At 38.4% G+C, this 12,747-nt stretch overlaps 1 protein-coding gene across 1 annotated transcript in view; it reads left to right on the top strand.

Annotated features, from left to right (window-relative positions):
- The first annotated feature begins 3,865 nt into the window (after positions 1-3,865).
- Positions 3,866-12,747, top strand: part of LOC132906441 (uncharacterized) — a 67,617-nt gene continuing 58,735 nt past the window's right edge. Inside the window, exon 1 of the mRNA XM_060958644.1 lies at positions 3,866-5,726. The gene's annotated coding sequence lies outside the window, so the exon portion shown is untranslated. The remainder of the gene's footprint in view (positions 5,727-12,747) is intronic.

The raw sequence follows: 12,747 nt of genomic DNA, 5'->3' as shown, positions 1-12,747 counted from the left end.
GTTTTGTATTCAACTAACAGTAAAGAGGGGAAAAATAAAAGAAAAAGAACGTACGATATTTTAGACATTTTCTTCTGAAAGTAGAATACTTTAGCACGCATAATAACTATACGCATAAGCGAAGTGTGAACGTAAAAGTGTGGGAAAAAATGAATAAATTAATTTATTCAAACACAACCAGAGATTGTTGCTCCACTGCACCAGTTTACTACAACGAAATTTTGAGATATACCTCCAGCTGATCGTTATTTACTGTAAATCCGGTCGATTATGCGAATAATTTACGAGATTACTGCCGGTATCACGCAACCGAAATCTGTCATATGGTACAGTTTATCGAGCCTTCGCCAAACACCATAGGCCTCTGTATTATCAGTCGGAAGTGTCGCACCACGCTCGTCGCGAAGATTTGATCGAAAATCTTGTGTTCATTAAAATTCCAAAGATACGCGCTGCAAGAAGCGCGTTATATTCGATGTATCGGCCGGTCGCGTGTTCTTGTTCGACGGATCATAATGAATATTCGAGTGTAAGCTTCATGATCCGCAGGGTCGCGATTACCGCTGTTACACCGCAAGTGTGTTCGATGAAGGGCATACCAGAGGAAAAAATGGCAACGATTACCCTTTAATTAGCTTTCGGGTGGTCAGGCCAATATTCGCGGGCTGGCATCTACATAGCCGATTAAACGAATAAAAACGGCATTTTTGATTATGCGGCGGATGCTCGCCTTGATCTTACCGTGTAATCTCTCAGCAACCTATCACGGCTCTATGGTGTCTCCCTGACCCTTAAATTTCCGTATCTCAGATTACGATAAAATATGGGAAGTTTTGCTGATGCAGAACATCATGTTTCGAAAATTGATTTGCAGATACGTGTCAGAAACGTAGTACATGTACCTTTTTTCTTATTTGTACTACAGATCATGATTTTTTGTTTAAAGTGATCGTAAACCTTTGGACGATACTGCGTTAGAACCTGTAAGTATGCTATCCATTTAATTAAATCTATTGGAATTAATTTATGTAAATTGGAGAGCTGAGGCGCTAGCGAAATGCTTCCACATGATCCACAAAAATGTACAAGTATATATATATGTTGGTTTAAATTGAAATAAATCAATCAATCGATTATAATTATTATCCCGTGTACTCCATTCGTATGGATTATTGAGGCGTCGGTGGTAATTAATTTGTGTTTCAGTGAAAGACGACGATTTCTCAAAGTTGTGTAGTAAGATAAATTTTTACCAAGATAGAGCTCCTTTCCAATTGCGAACGTTTATCATTGAAAATGGTGAAAGCATATTACCAGTTATGGTTGGATCTTCATACTGTTGGGAATAATATTCACGGCAACGCTTAATGCACTCTATCTTATTCCGAGGATGTAAATAATCTTGGTTGAAACATCGAGAGACGTAAATTTTGATCGCCTAAGTTTCTCAACTGACGGGCAGCCAAAGGCCGGACAAGACGACGTAACCGGCTATTAAAAATTTATCATCGCCGATACTTTATTGGGTTCTCTTCTTCACTGGGCCAGGTGAAATTATAGTAGTTATGCACGCACATCAAGCTTTTTATGCGGCCTTCGTCATCGCACGAATGGTTACTTGTTGAAATGTTTCATCCAAACCGTCGCATAAAATATCAATTAATATGCTGCCTTTATCTTATCTCCCATGCCAGTCTTGTACTCTCCCATTTTTTTCTTCTATTTTGTTTTTTATTTTTTATCTTCTAGGTGACCGGAATAGCATTCTAGCCAATAGCACAGCGGTAAAAGAATTTAATTTGTTGATTTACTCGATCCTCCTCGATATATCTACGTCGTATTCCCTTAATTAATCAATTAGTTTGCCTTATTATAATTAATAGTCGTCTTAATATACTGTTTACATCGTTTACAACATCAGACTCTCTTTAATTTGCTGTATAAATCGAAATATAAAATGCTAATAACATTTCAATTCGATGATTTCGTCGACGTCGAAAATGATATTTTCACGTTGCCATATAGCCCACTTACGATCGTCAACGATTTTGCGGAATTCGTTTTGTAGCGGCAACTCGAACGAGTTGAATGTAAAACGATGTTTCGCATAGTTTGTCCATGGCTATGATTCGCATTATGATAGCCTTTAATAATCCGCAAACTAGAAACTAGGGACTGGCTGTCTGCTCGAGTAGGCACGTGCTCGTCCGTAAACGACACGACTGATCGTGAAAAGCGTCGCAGAGCAATGTTCTCCATCACACGACAAACGTCCCCGTTTTCAGCCTTCTTTCTAATACGCATCGTTAAACAAACTGTCTTTCTGTGGAAGATTCTGGCCGCTAGCCAATAGTCCCCAGTGAAGTCAATTGCTTTTTTTCCTCTAGCTTCATAATCATTCCGAAGTTCGTTCGAATATCGCTAGAAGTTTTGTCATTTTCTATATTTTAATGTACACACATACTTTTCATAGAAAATAAGAAACACGTTGATCGATATGTAACAAAACATGCAGTCTCGCTTTGAAAAAGATTTAGAGGTCGAAAAAATGTGCACGAAGAAAAATATCACGAATGTTCATTGGCCTGACACAGTTGTTTGCATCGACAAAAATAACTGAGATATTAACAGAAGCAAGATAAATTCGACTAACAGACAACATTTATAACCAAAGATATTAAACGACGTTCTATGTTAATATATATGTGTGTGTGTGTGTATTATATGTATTATATGTATTTTATACATATAATATAGTATATAGTACATTAATCAACGACAAGGCGTGCAATATTGCATCGTAAAAGTAAAAATCTGTCGGAACTTGTCAATTTTACCAACATCTGTTTGCGTTACAAGAATATTAAACAACAGTTGTATTCTAAGAGTAATTCTGTCGTTGGTAGAGACTGAACAATTTGTTTTAAACGAGCATAATAATATATCTGCGGGATGTCTCGTACTTTCCTTACGCGAATCGGTGTTAAGTGAGATACGTCATGTTCTAGATGAAGTACGCTTAATATCTCGCTAGCGTTCCTTTCGCGATCGGCATTTCACATTACTCGGAAAAAATCGCATAGTTTGCAAAGAAACGTTCATGGACGAGGCGTTCAAGTGTCAACTGGTAGAGGCCGTCTCGTATCTTTAGTGGAACGACAATTGCGACTGCAACACCGAGCGCAAGTCGCATCCGTTACACGCGTGCCAGAGAAACGGAAGTAAAAATACGAGAACAGAGACGTCGCGGTTGATAGCCCTGGTAAGCTTGAAATTTATTAACGATGGAAAGTTACCGGAGATCTGGTAACAGTTATCCGATCGACGAACATCATTCTACACGTTCAACATCGTGTGTTGACTGCTCCTGTGACAAGCATTTGATAGATAATTTTTCACAAATATTCTCTCGGGCCTTAGGTTATATCTGTCAGAGGCAGCATGAATAGTACACGCGGAAACTGTTACATGTAAGTTTTGAACGATGGTAGTGTCATACGATGGTGGATAAGTACAAGCAGCTTTAAAGCCTGATATTCGATGCCGTGAAAACACCAACCGTTTTGAAGGAAAAAATTATTTTGGAATCGTTTTATAGCAAAAAATATGTCTTTTCTTTGGTGGAAAACCAAAAACATTGTTGAGTTTTGCACATCGTCTTAACTTTTATTTTTGCTCTGTTTCATTCCTTTCATAGTTTTTATTTTGTTTCTTCATTCCTTTCAATTTGACACAAAAAGTTTTAAAGTCGGTGCGTTACTGCACGCATGTGGTCTCACCTGCTGTACCATTTTACAAGGTTAATATGTAAATGGGAAATGCAGCAGTACATTTTATTGAAAAAACGAGAGCAAGGCGTTGCGCGTCTGTCGTCAGCAGCGCTTGAAAAAACACAAGACGTCGATGTATACTAACAATGTAATAAGAATATTATAGAAATTTCATATTAGCGAAACTACCAGGAAGCGACATTAGCCCACACGACACGACCGCTGCAAAGCGAAGTTTAACTAAAATAGCCTGTAATCCGTGAGCGCGAATCGCGAGCTAACATCACATTACTATTCGTGTAAAAATGAATAGTCTACTTTGCCATATACAGAATGAACTATTGTAGAGAGACGGTAGCCACGTGCGACTTAATGCAAGAACTCTCTTTCGAAGCAAGAACGACCGCCAGTCGTGTTTCTCCGTCGGAGACGACGACATCGGCATCGAGTCGTAGATCAATGGCGAATCGTAAACGCACGTAGTTTCTTCGTGAAAGAGAATCGATAAAAATGAAACGAGGACGACATTGCGATGGTCACCGAAACGGGTGAATCGCTTCGAGAGAAGAAGCAAAGAATAGAAAGGGAAGAAAGTGGCGACGAAGACCAGGAAACGATAAATGAACGGAGGAAAATAAAGTATAGGTTGGCAAGAGAGAAGAAAGCGAGAGGAAGAAGAAAGAGTATTTGCTACTGGCGCGATAAATAGATAGCCGAAGGAGGAAGCGAGGCAAGAATTTTTAGTCGCAGCGATGGGAACTCGATCCTATCGTGAACAAATCTACGTATTCAATGATTTTCATGACTGAGCGACAAAGTCTAGGAAGAAGGAAGGAGTGTGCTCGCATCAGAATCAACGACTCGCTGCAGATCCCGAGGAGTTGCAACAGGATCAAAGACAATAGGGTGCAAAAGCAACGCTAGACTCGAAATTTCCGTGATTCCAGTCCATCACTGGTTGGCGCCATCTAGCAAGGCGAGCGACCGAAAGAGAAAGAAATTCTCCGAGGGATCGCGACGAAGGATCTAAAGAGGGACGAGGGATCACGAGGGAAAGACAGAGCAGCGGCGGTGGAAAGGAGACGGAGTAAGATCGTCGTAGCTCCGCTTGCGCTCTCAGGCACAAACTACTCGACCACCAGCCAGCACGGATCCGAAACCCTATCTTGCGTTGTCTCTTGGTTACTCGCTTCGTGGAATACGATCAGCTTGCGCCCTAGGAACGACGCGGCAACCCCGAATCGCGTTTCGATTCCTTGCCTGCGTCTCTTCTCGCCAGAAGAAGAGACATCCAACACGACATCAGATTCTGAAAAACGCTCGAACAAACATTAAATTGACTCTCTGCGCTTGATCGTTTCTGGAGAACAGGCCACCTGTTTTTATCATTGTTGTTTCTAACGTTTGTACGGCTTCCTTCCTGTAGCCCTATGCACGATAATGAATATAAATGAGCAGACTTCGGCTTGCAAAAGCTATTTGTACGTTGTGACTTTATCAAAGGTTTGTTCGAGTAACGATCTTCTAAATAGAATTCTTGCTAATAGCAAGTGATTCGTGTTGATTGGAACATGTGGGGTTAGTCTGTGCGAGACGAGCTTTTGTAGGATTCCCCTGTCGAAAGGGAAAAGTGATCCTCGAGGAGAGTCAGCGATGTTTAGAAATTGTTAGAGACTACTTGATAAAATCCTTTCTTCGCATAGAAGTAACATGAACGATTGCGATAAACTGTGGTGAATATTGTGGAAGAAGAGAACAGTAGGAAGACCGTGCAAAAGGAAGCAGCAAAATCGCAAGATGAAGAAGATTCTGTGGATGGCGTGATACAAGTACACCTCGGCTGCTAGCAAAACTTCGTGCACGTGCTGCGAGGATCATCGATCATCAGTCTTCGTTGAACACTGTGACCGATGGGATTCACCGCATGGCACGTCGAATCCAGTTGATATTTAACAGGTGAGTTTAATTTTTAATCGTGTCTTTTACAGTTTAGAATAATCTGAAATCGTATTTCGTACGACTAAAAAATGAAGGGGATCGTGTTAGGTAATTGTAGTCGAAAAAGATAACACAAAATTGAGCCACATGGCAAAGTATTAACGAAACTGAATGAATTGCAATCATATCCATATGCCCAAATTAAACACCTGTTGTAACATTTGATTTGCCAAGATAATAATCGAAGGAGATCTGGCAAACCGTTATTTTTAACACACTAGTATCTGTATTGATTAAGATTTATCATCATCTAGGCTACTAAAAGCATACAACCGATTATTCTTCTCTAATCAGCGCTCGTTCATTAATCACCTGTTAAAAATTTATTCGGTTGAACGTCTTCCTTCGTCATATCACCTAGTCAGATAAACCATTATATTTTTGGTCAAAGCAACGACGATCGTTTGACCAACTTACACGGAATAATGTAATAGAAGCAATCTCGACGAGCTGCTGCCAGATATTTCCACTTATTAATTACTAACGTTTTCTTAGTTGAGTACAAAATTCACGATATTTTCACTTACTTTGCGAATTCGTAAAATTTCTGAAAACAGAGCTGAACAATTTGGTCATCGACTGTGAATAAAATTTATGCGAAGTACGTGATATATCTGCGTATGAATACAAATAGCCGCTATAATACCATCGCATAGGAAATAAACATACGTAATATACGAATAACAAATATGTACAATTAGAGGAAAAGTAAAATTTTTGACGCCCGTATTTTGAATATCTACGTCTGTAATTGATAATTTATATTCGTTAATGGAGCATTCGGTTTTATCTAGATATACGAATTACTTAACAATTTTCGATTCCGAAGTCTCAGAAATTTTAATGCGTTATCCTTGTACCAAGTCAACGAATTGACTTTACAATTTCTTGCTTCATATTTATTTTAATGCTTCTAACGACCCGAAACGTGTCGAAGGTTCGAAAGTTAGGTTCGAAAGGTTTCAAAGTTCGAGGGAATTAGCACCGTTATTTCTCCTTCTTCGATCGTAATCACGATTGCGAGGTTGGCCATCAAATCGTTTGATTTTCACTTAATTAACGAGACAGCTCGTAAAATTGCTGGACGAATCGAAAGAAAACCGCGTTCGAGAATCGAAAGAGGCAAAGATACGATCTCCTCCTTGACGGTGTACAGAAACGACCTTGCAAGGCCACATAGAAGCCGCCTCGACACACACACCCGCTTTATACTCGTAAAATAAGACCAGAGAGACTTCGTGAACGTGCTAGAAACCGGCAGCAGGTCTCACCTAGGGAGCAAGCTTCCCCTTCATCTGTTAGACGGGTTTTGCCACGTTCATTCAGCTTCGCCACGCCTCGATGCTCCAGTTTCCGTGATCGTTCGTTTTCTTTCCTTTCCTCTACTCGCGAACGATTATCAAAACAGGTCAATCACTATGCATAATTGATTCACGATCCATCATTGTTTCAGAAACGTCGAGTTTATGGTGTTGATAATATTCAAAGCGCTTCTTCTAATCTTTTAAATAAATATCAAAATTTATTACAATTTTATACAAAATATACGATGTAGCATCGTGGAAATCGTATTAATTATAAAGCGAAATTTCACTTCAGCACGTTCTTTCTATTTCAGAGATTATTCAAATGAAACGAATATCATTGACTGTTCTATTATAAAATTCAATTAAACAGATAAGTAAAAATGTTACTATTTAGAACTATTACGAGCAATAAGTATCGGTATCAATACGCAATAATTATATTAATTGAATTGATTTTGGCCAAGACTCGAGGTTTATTTTTATATTTTACGATCAAGTCAAAGCTGGCACACTTCTGCCTTCATGAAATATCTTTTTCATTCTATGTTTCATTTTCTCTTTACACGATAAAGAGGTAGAGAGGAAAGAAAACGACGTTTTCAAGAACGAGCAGATATGCAGCGTTGGCGAGAAATTGGATTAAGTCGATTACGAGATCGCTTCAATACCTTTCATCATGGACGATACTTGGCAATTTTGGTGTTCTCCGGGTAGCTGGTTTCACAGATCGTAAGAGAGTCAACTACGACGATCGATGATCAATGGCGATTAATCAATCGACCCAGGCTCGCGCTGCAATCAAACATCGTTTGCGTCGTTTCAGCGCCACAGAGAATAATTTTAATTATCAAGCGGTGAACAGGTGGCCTTGCAGTAAAACGTTTCGCGACAGTAATCGTTTCGGCATATCGTTAACGTTCGCGATAGAACACTATCGGCTTTTACAACTTTGTAATTTCGCTTGCTTGTAAATGCTCATGATCGGGAAAACCATCCAGTGACTTGTCTTGTGTCTTGGCCACGTTTACACAATAATCGAACATACTGCGAACATATTACGCGGAAGTTCAAAGCGAATTCTTCGACCATTTGCTACCCTAGCGGGATACGGATGCCTGATTTTTACGATTTTCGCGCTCGTCATCTTTTCCATCTGTCAAAGCTGAATACCAGCAGCGATCGAACTGTTGTACCTACAGTTATAATTTGTGATTTCAGCAAGTATCCCTCAACGTTGCTCGATGTTCGTGTTAATGATCTATTCAAGGTCTGGAAGAACATTTCGTAACATTTATCTAGCCTCTGCGTACGATATTATATGTAAAGTTAATGGAAGCTTATCTTCGCTCTTTAGTCTTCGTATTTTCTTCCCCTTTACGCCGTCATCGTAGAGACCAATCAACCACCACTCTTTTATATCATCTCGCGTATTACACGATGTAAGAAATTGGTTTCTGAAATGATATAACTGACACCTAGCGCACTGGTCATCTATTACGGATGAAAACGTGCAATCAGAGGGGCCCGGAGCGCGATCCTAAAAGATACCAATTCGAAGTAGTGGTCGATTTCGATTGAGCTGCAATTACGATGATTACGTTGCGATCGAAGGTCTCGTAATAGGTCGAAAGTGATTCGAATACCGGCGCAAGGGATATGGAATTTCAACGGTGTATCGGTAATTCTTCTGATCCGCTATTCTACGAGTTCTATTCATTGCATGGTTAATTTCTGCGCAAGTCTCTTGTTATTTAGACAGTGTGTGTGTTTCAATCGCACGGTTAAATGTACGGTTAAGTTGTTGTCTTAGCTGTTCGACGAACGATTACAAGAGAGACTTCAGCGAGATTTGAGATTCGAAACTGATTTCCTACGTGATGTGCCGGATTGAAAAACTAAATACCAGGAAACGTTGCTGGACAATCACGAACGCGAACATGCTAACCGATTGTGGCAAATAGAAATCGTTGTGCCATTGTGAGGTAACGTAGTAACGTTGCCGAATACCTTTCTAGCGCGTTGGAAATCGCAATACAGGCCTCGTTACAAGGTCTCGATGAAATTTACGCGATGCAAGAATCGTGGACGTTCGATTTACAATCGGCTATTGCGGTACTGTGTAACAATCTTAGTTTCCAACGAGTGAAAATATAAGCGAGTGTTACAAGCGTTCTAAGTGAGTATGAAGCTACTTGTAATATTTTACTTATTTTATTCTCACTTGTAAAATAGCGAAGAGATAGTTTAGATTTATAGATCGATCAAACTGTCCGGATTAATAGCGAATATATAATAACTACTAAAACTGTACAATCTAATACCATACGTATTAGAATTTCTTGTTAAGCATAGGATTACTGGAAGTTGTAAAATTTTCTTCCTTCATTTGGAAAAAAATTTTCGATAAGTTTTATACACAGATTTATGATTTACGGTCGTGTATAGAGTAGAAACAGATACGCCACTTGGCCAATAATTCAGGTTTCCTAATTTATTAATTATTTATTAAGCAGACTCTGTTTGAAGATATATCGTATTTTTCGTAGCGGTTCGCTTCTTTTTTATTTCTTTCCCGCTTCTTTTTTTTCCCCCTTTTTTGGCACGTGTGTATCTTACTTCTGTTTTCTGTTAAAAAAGATAGTAATAATATATGTGTTTTATTTAGTGGTCGATTTCTTATTCACTTTCGGAAGTAGCTTTCTGTTTTTTTATGTCTCTCGAATACCATTAATCACAGGTGTACGTTCGACTACGAAAGATTCATTAGCGGGGAGCGAAAAATCCGGCATTCGTGCGTTAAATCTCGACTGTGCTTTCGTCAACTTCGCCTCGTGCACGGCCCACTTCGATCACTCGCTTGTAATTCGTTTAGTTACACCTTGTTACGTGCAAGCGAAACACGATAATATCGTACTTAATTACAGCCATCTATGGCGATACCGCACTTTGTGATAACAAGAAAGTTATAAGAGACGCGTAAAAATATAGACGCAAAGTAAAGATATCTTTTATAGGCAAATTGCATATCCTTGCGTAAAATCGTAACGGTAGTTGTTCCTCCATTAACCAAATATCGTAACCAAAACAGTTGCAGTAAAAAAGGAGAAAAAAGGAAGCGCGGATGAATGGCTGCAATTATCTTTAATAGCGGAAGGATCGATGTTCATAACTTTACGATTATGTAAATTACATACGGCCGTTTACGTAACATTCTTGTTAATTTTTCTTTTCACCCGATTATCTGCAAGATTATTAAGAGATTATTCGCGGAGCAGCGCTAGCTTGCAGAAATTGCATGGCGAAGTGAAAAGTTCGGTACAAAGAACGAGGAAGCGAACAACGGGAGGAAATTTAGTAATCGAACGGCTCTATCTTACGCCGAAAGATACACAAGATGACGACGATAGCGAGTATATAAAACACTTTCACTCGAATAGAGAGTGTTATAATATCCTCATTAAGAGAATAGCATAATTACAAGCGTGTTCTAATTATAACACGTTCGACAAAAACTCGTCACAGTTTAAACGTGTTTCAAAAGTAAAAGCATATTGAACGTCTCGTTGCATTCGTCTTGTTTTTCTCATCCTATTTCTCATACTCGACCAGGTCAGTGGTTTTTTCTACTTTTAAAAGACGATCAACGAAATAATTTGAATATCAATCACTGGGAAGCCAAATTGATCAACTTAATGCCCTGAAAATTTTTTTGATATCAGTATACGTGATTGATGTTGCATTTTTTAGGAACTAAACAAGCAACTCTAGCGCTGAAAGAAGTTGATCGGTTTGACTTTTGTGTGACTCGTATCACTCATAAATCATTTGAAGCGTAAATCTGTTCTTTTTTCGTTACGAAATTACACGTTACGTATCTGCAATCGCTGCGCGATTATTACTCTCATTTGCTCGATAATGAACACCCGTAGAACACGTGTCTCATTAAGGTTTTCAATTACCTTCTGACGTTCACCTGAAACCAGGAGTACCGCTATCAACGAATACAATAAAATGTCTCACGATTTTCTCTAATCTGTCATCAATTCCGATGAGAAAGAGAATTCTGCTAGGAAAGGCCAGTGGACCGATTACAGCTGGCAGCCTTGACGTTTCATTAATATCACGATCGTTAGACATTCATCACGAAGCAACGATTCTTCCTTGTATTCCTGATATTCATATTTCTCAAAAATTCGTTTATTTTTAAAGATTCGTTTATTTTGTCGATCTTCCTATGATAAATCAATCCAGCAAATGACACGTCGTAAATTGATAGAACTTTCAGAAACAGATGTGCGTGATTTGATAAAAAATTATCGATAACGTATATACGTAAGTAAGGATAATACGTATGAAATTTTTGATTAATTTAATAGTTGCCGGATTTACTTTATGAATAAACGTCGAGATTCCGAGAATAAACGCGATTCTATCGCCTACGAGTTCATTTGCGTGCCTCGAATCATAGATCTCGACAAAGTAATAGGTTGCGATATATTACTCGCTGACATTCGTGCACAACTAAACGGAATAATCGCGTGATTTAAGGATTCCCCAGTATTCATTAAACCACGATCTTGTTGCTGAGGTTTTCTCGTAAACGAACTTTGTTACGAATAAATGACTCATCGTAGATAGATGCGTCAAGTAGAAATGCGAATTTATCGCGGAAAAAGTTCTTGTATCGTTAAGAACATCCATTTTACGAATTAATTCATTGATGGATTTTTTCAGCACATGAGCGATGATACGTTGAATAGAAAATATCGATTGACGTCCACCCTTGATTAATTATTCGAAAGAAAAGGAAATTGAATCGCGCACGAATAGGCTGATCAGGCAATAATACGATGTAACGACCAGTACTGTCGCTATAAACCTCACCTTTTTACGCAAGCTGATTTTTATCGTATCATATTATTGAGAAATAAGATTATTGAATCTAAGTTTAGGTATTTTCAAGTCGTTATGAATATGTAAAATATACTTCGAACTAAAGTTTAATTTAATCTCGGCTTCTGATCTTATTTCAGATAACCATATACAGTTAGTTTCTACTTAATAAAAATAATAGTTATTGCTGGAATTACTAATTCTTTTATATTTAATTTTATTATATTTATTATTCAAATATCATTTCATATAAAATATCTAAAATTATGGATGGTATAGAGTTAACAAATTTAAATTCGAATCAAGAGATTTTAGTGTCAAAGAACAGATTCTATCTGTCACCGTGATCAGTTAAACGCGTTTCAGTCTCTCGTACATACAGTGTGCAATGTGTAAAATGTGTTCTCGAACTGCCTTAACTGGAGTAACAGGTTGCAGGTGTAAACCTTAACCACGAAACCCTACGGGGTAAGGAATTCAAGTGTAACGCAAACTTGACTTGCAAACTCACGACATACACGCTTATCGGTCTGTTTAATCTTCATTCACTTACTGCATATTAATATGATATCTTAATTGATACCGTTATCTCTTCGGACGTGTCAGAAAAAGTACTTTTTTTGGCATTTTAATGAACGAAAAACCTGCTCTCCAAACTCGTCCCTTATTTCATTTACCAAATCACGAACTGTTCTTATTCAAATCATTCTTGATATAACTACAATGAAAAGTATTTCATATGATAATTCACTGGTGTTTCAGCGTGTGAAAATTTACTT

This window comes from Bombus pascuorum, chromosome 4, assembly GCF_905332965.1.
Source record: "Bombus pascuorum chromosome 4, iyBomPasc1.1, whole genome shotgun sequence".
Lineage (NCBI taxonomy): Eukaryota > Metazoa > Arthropoda > Insecta > Hymenoptera > Apidae > Bombus > Bombus pascuorum.
This window is presented reverse-complemented; position numbering and strand designations above follow the sequence as displayed.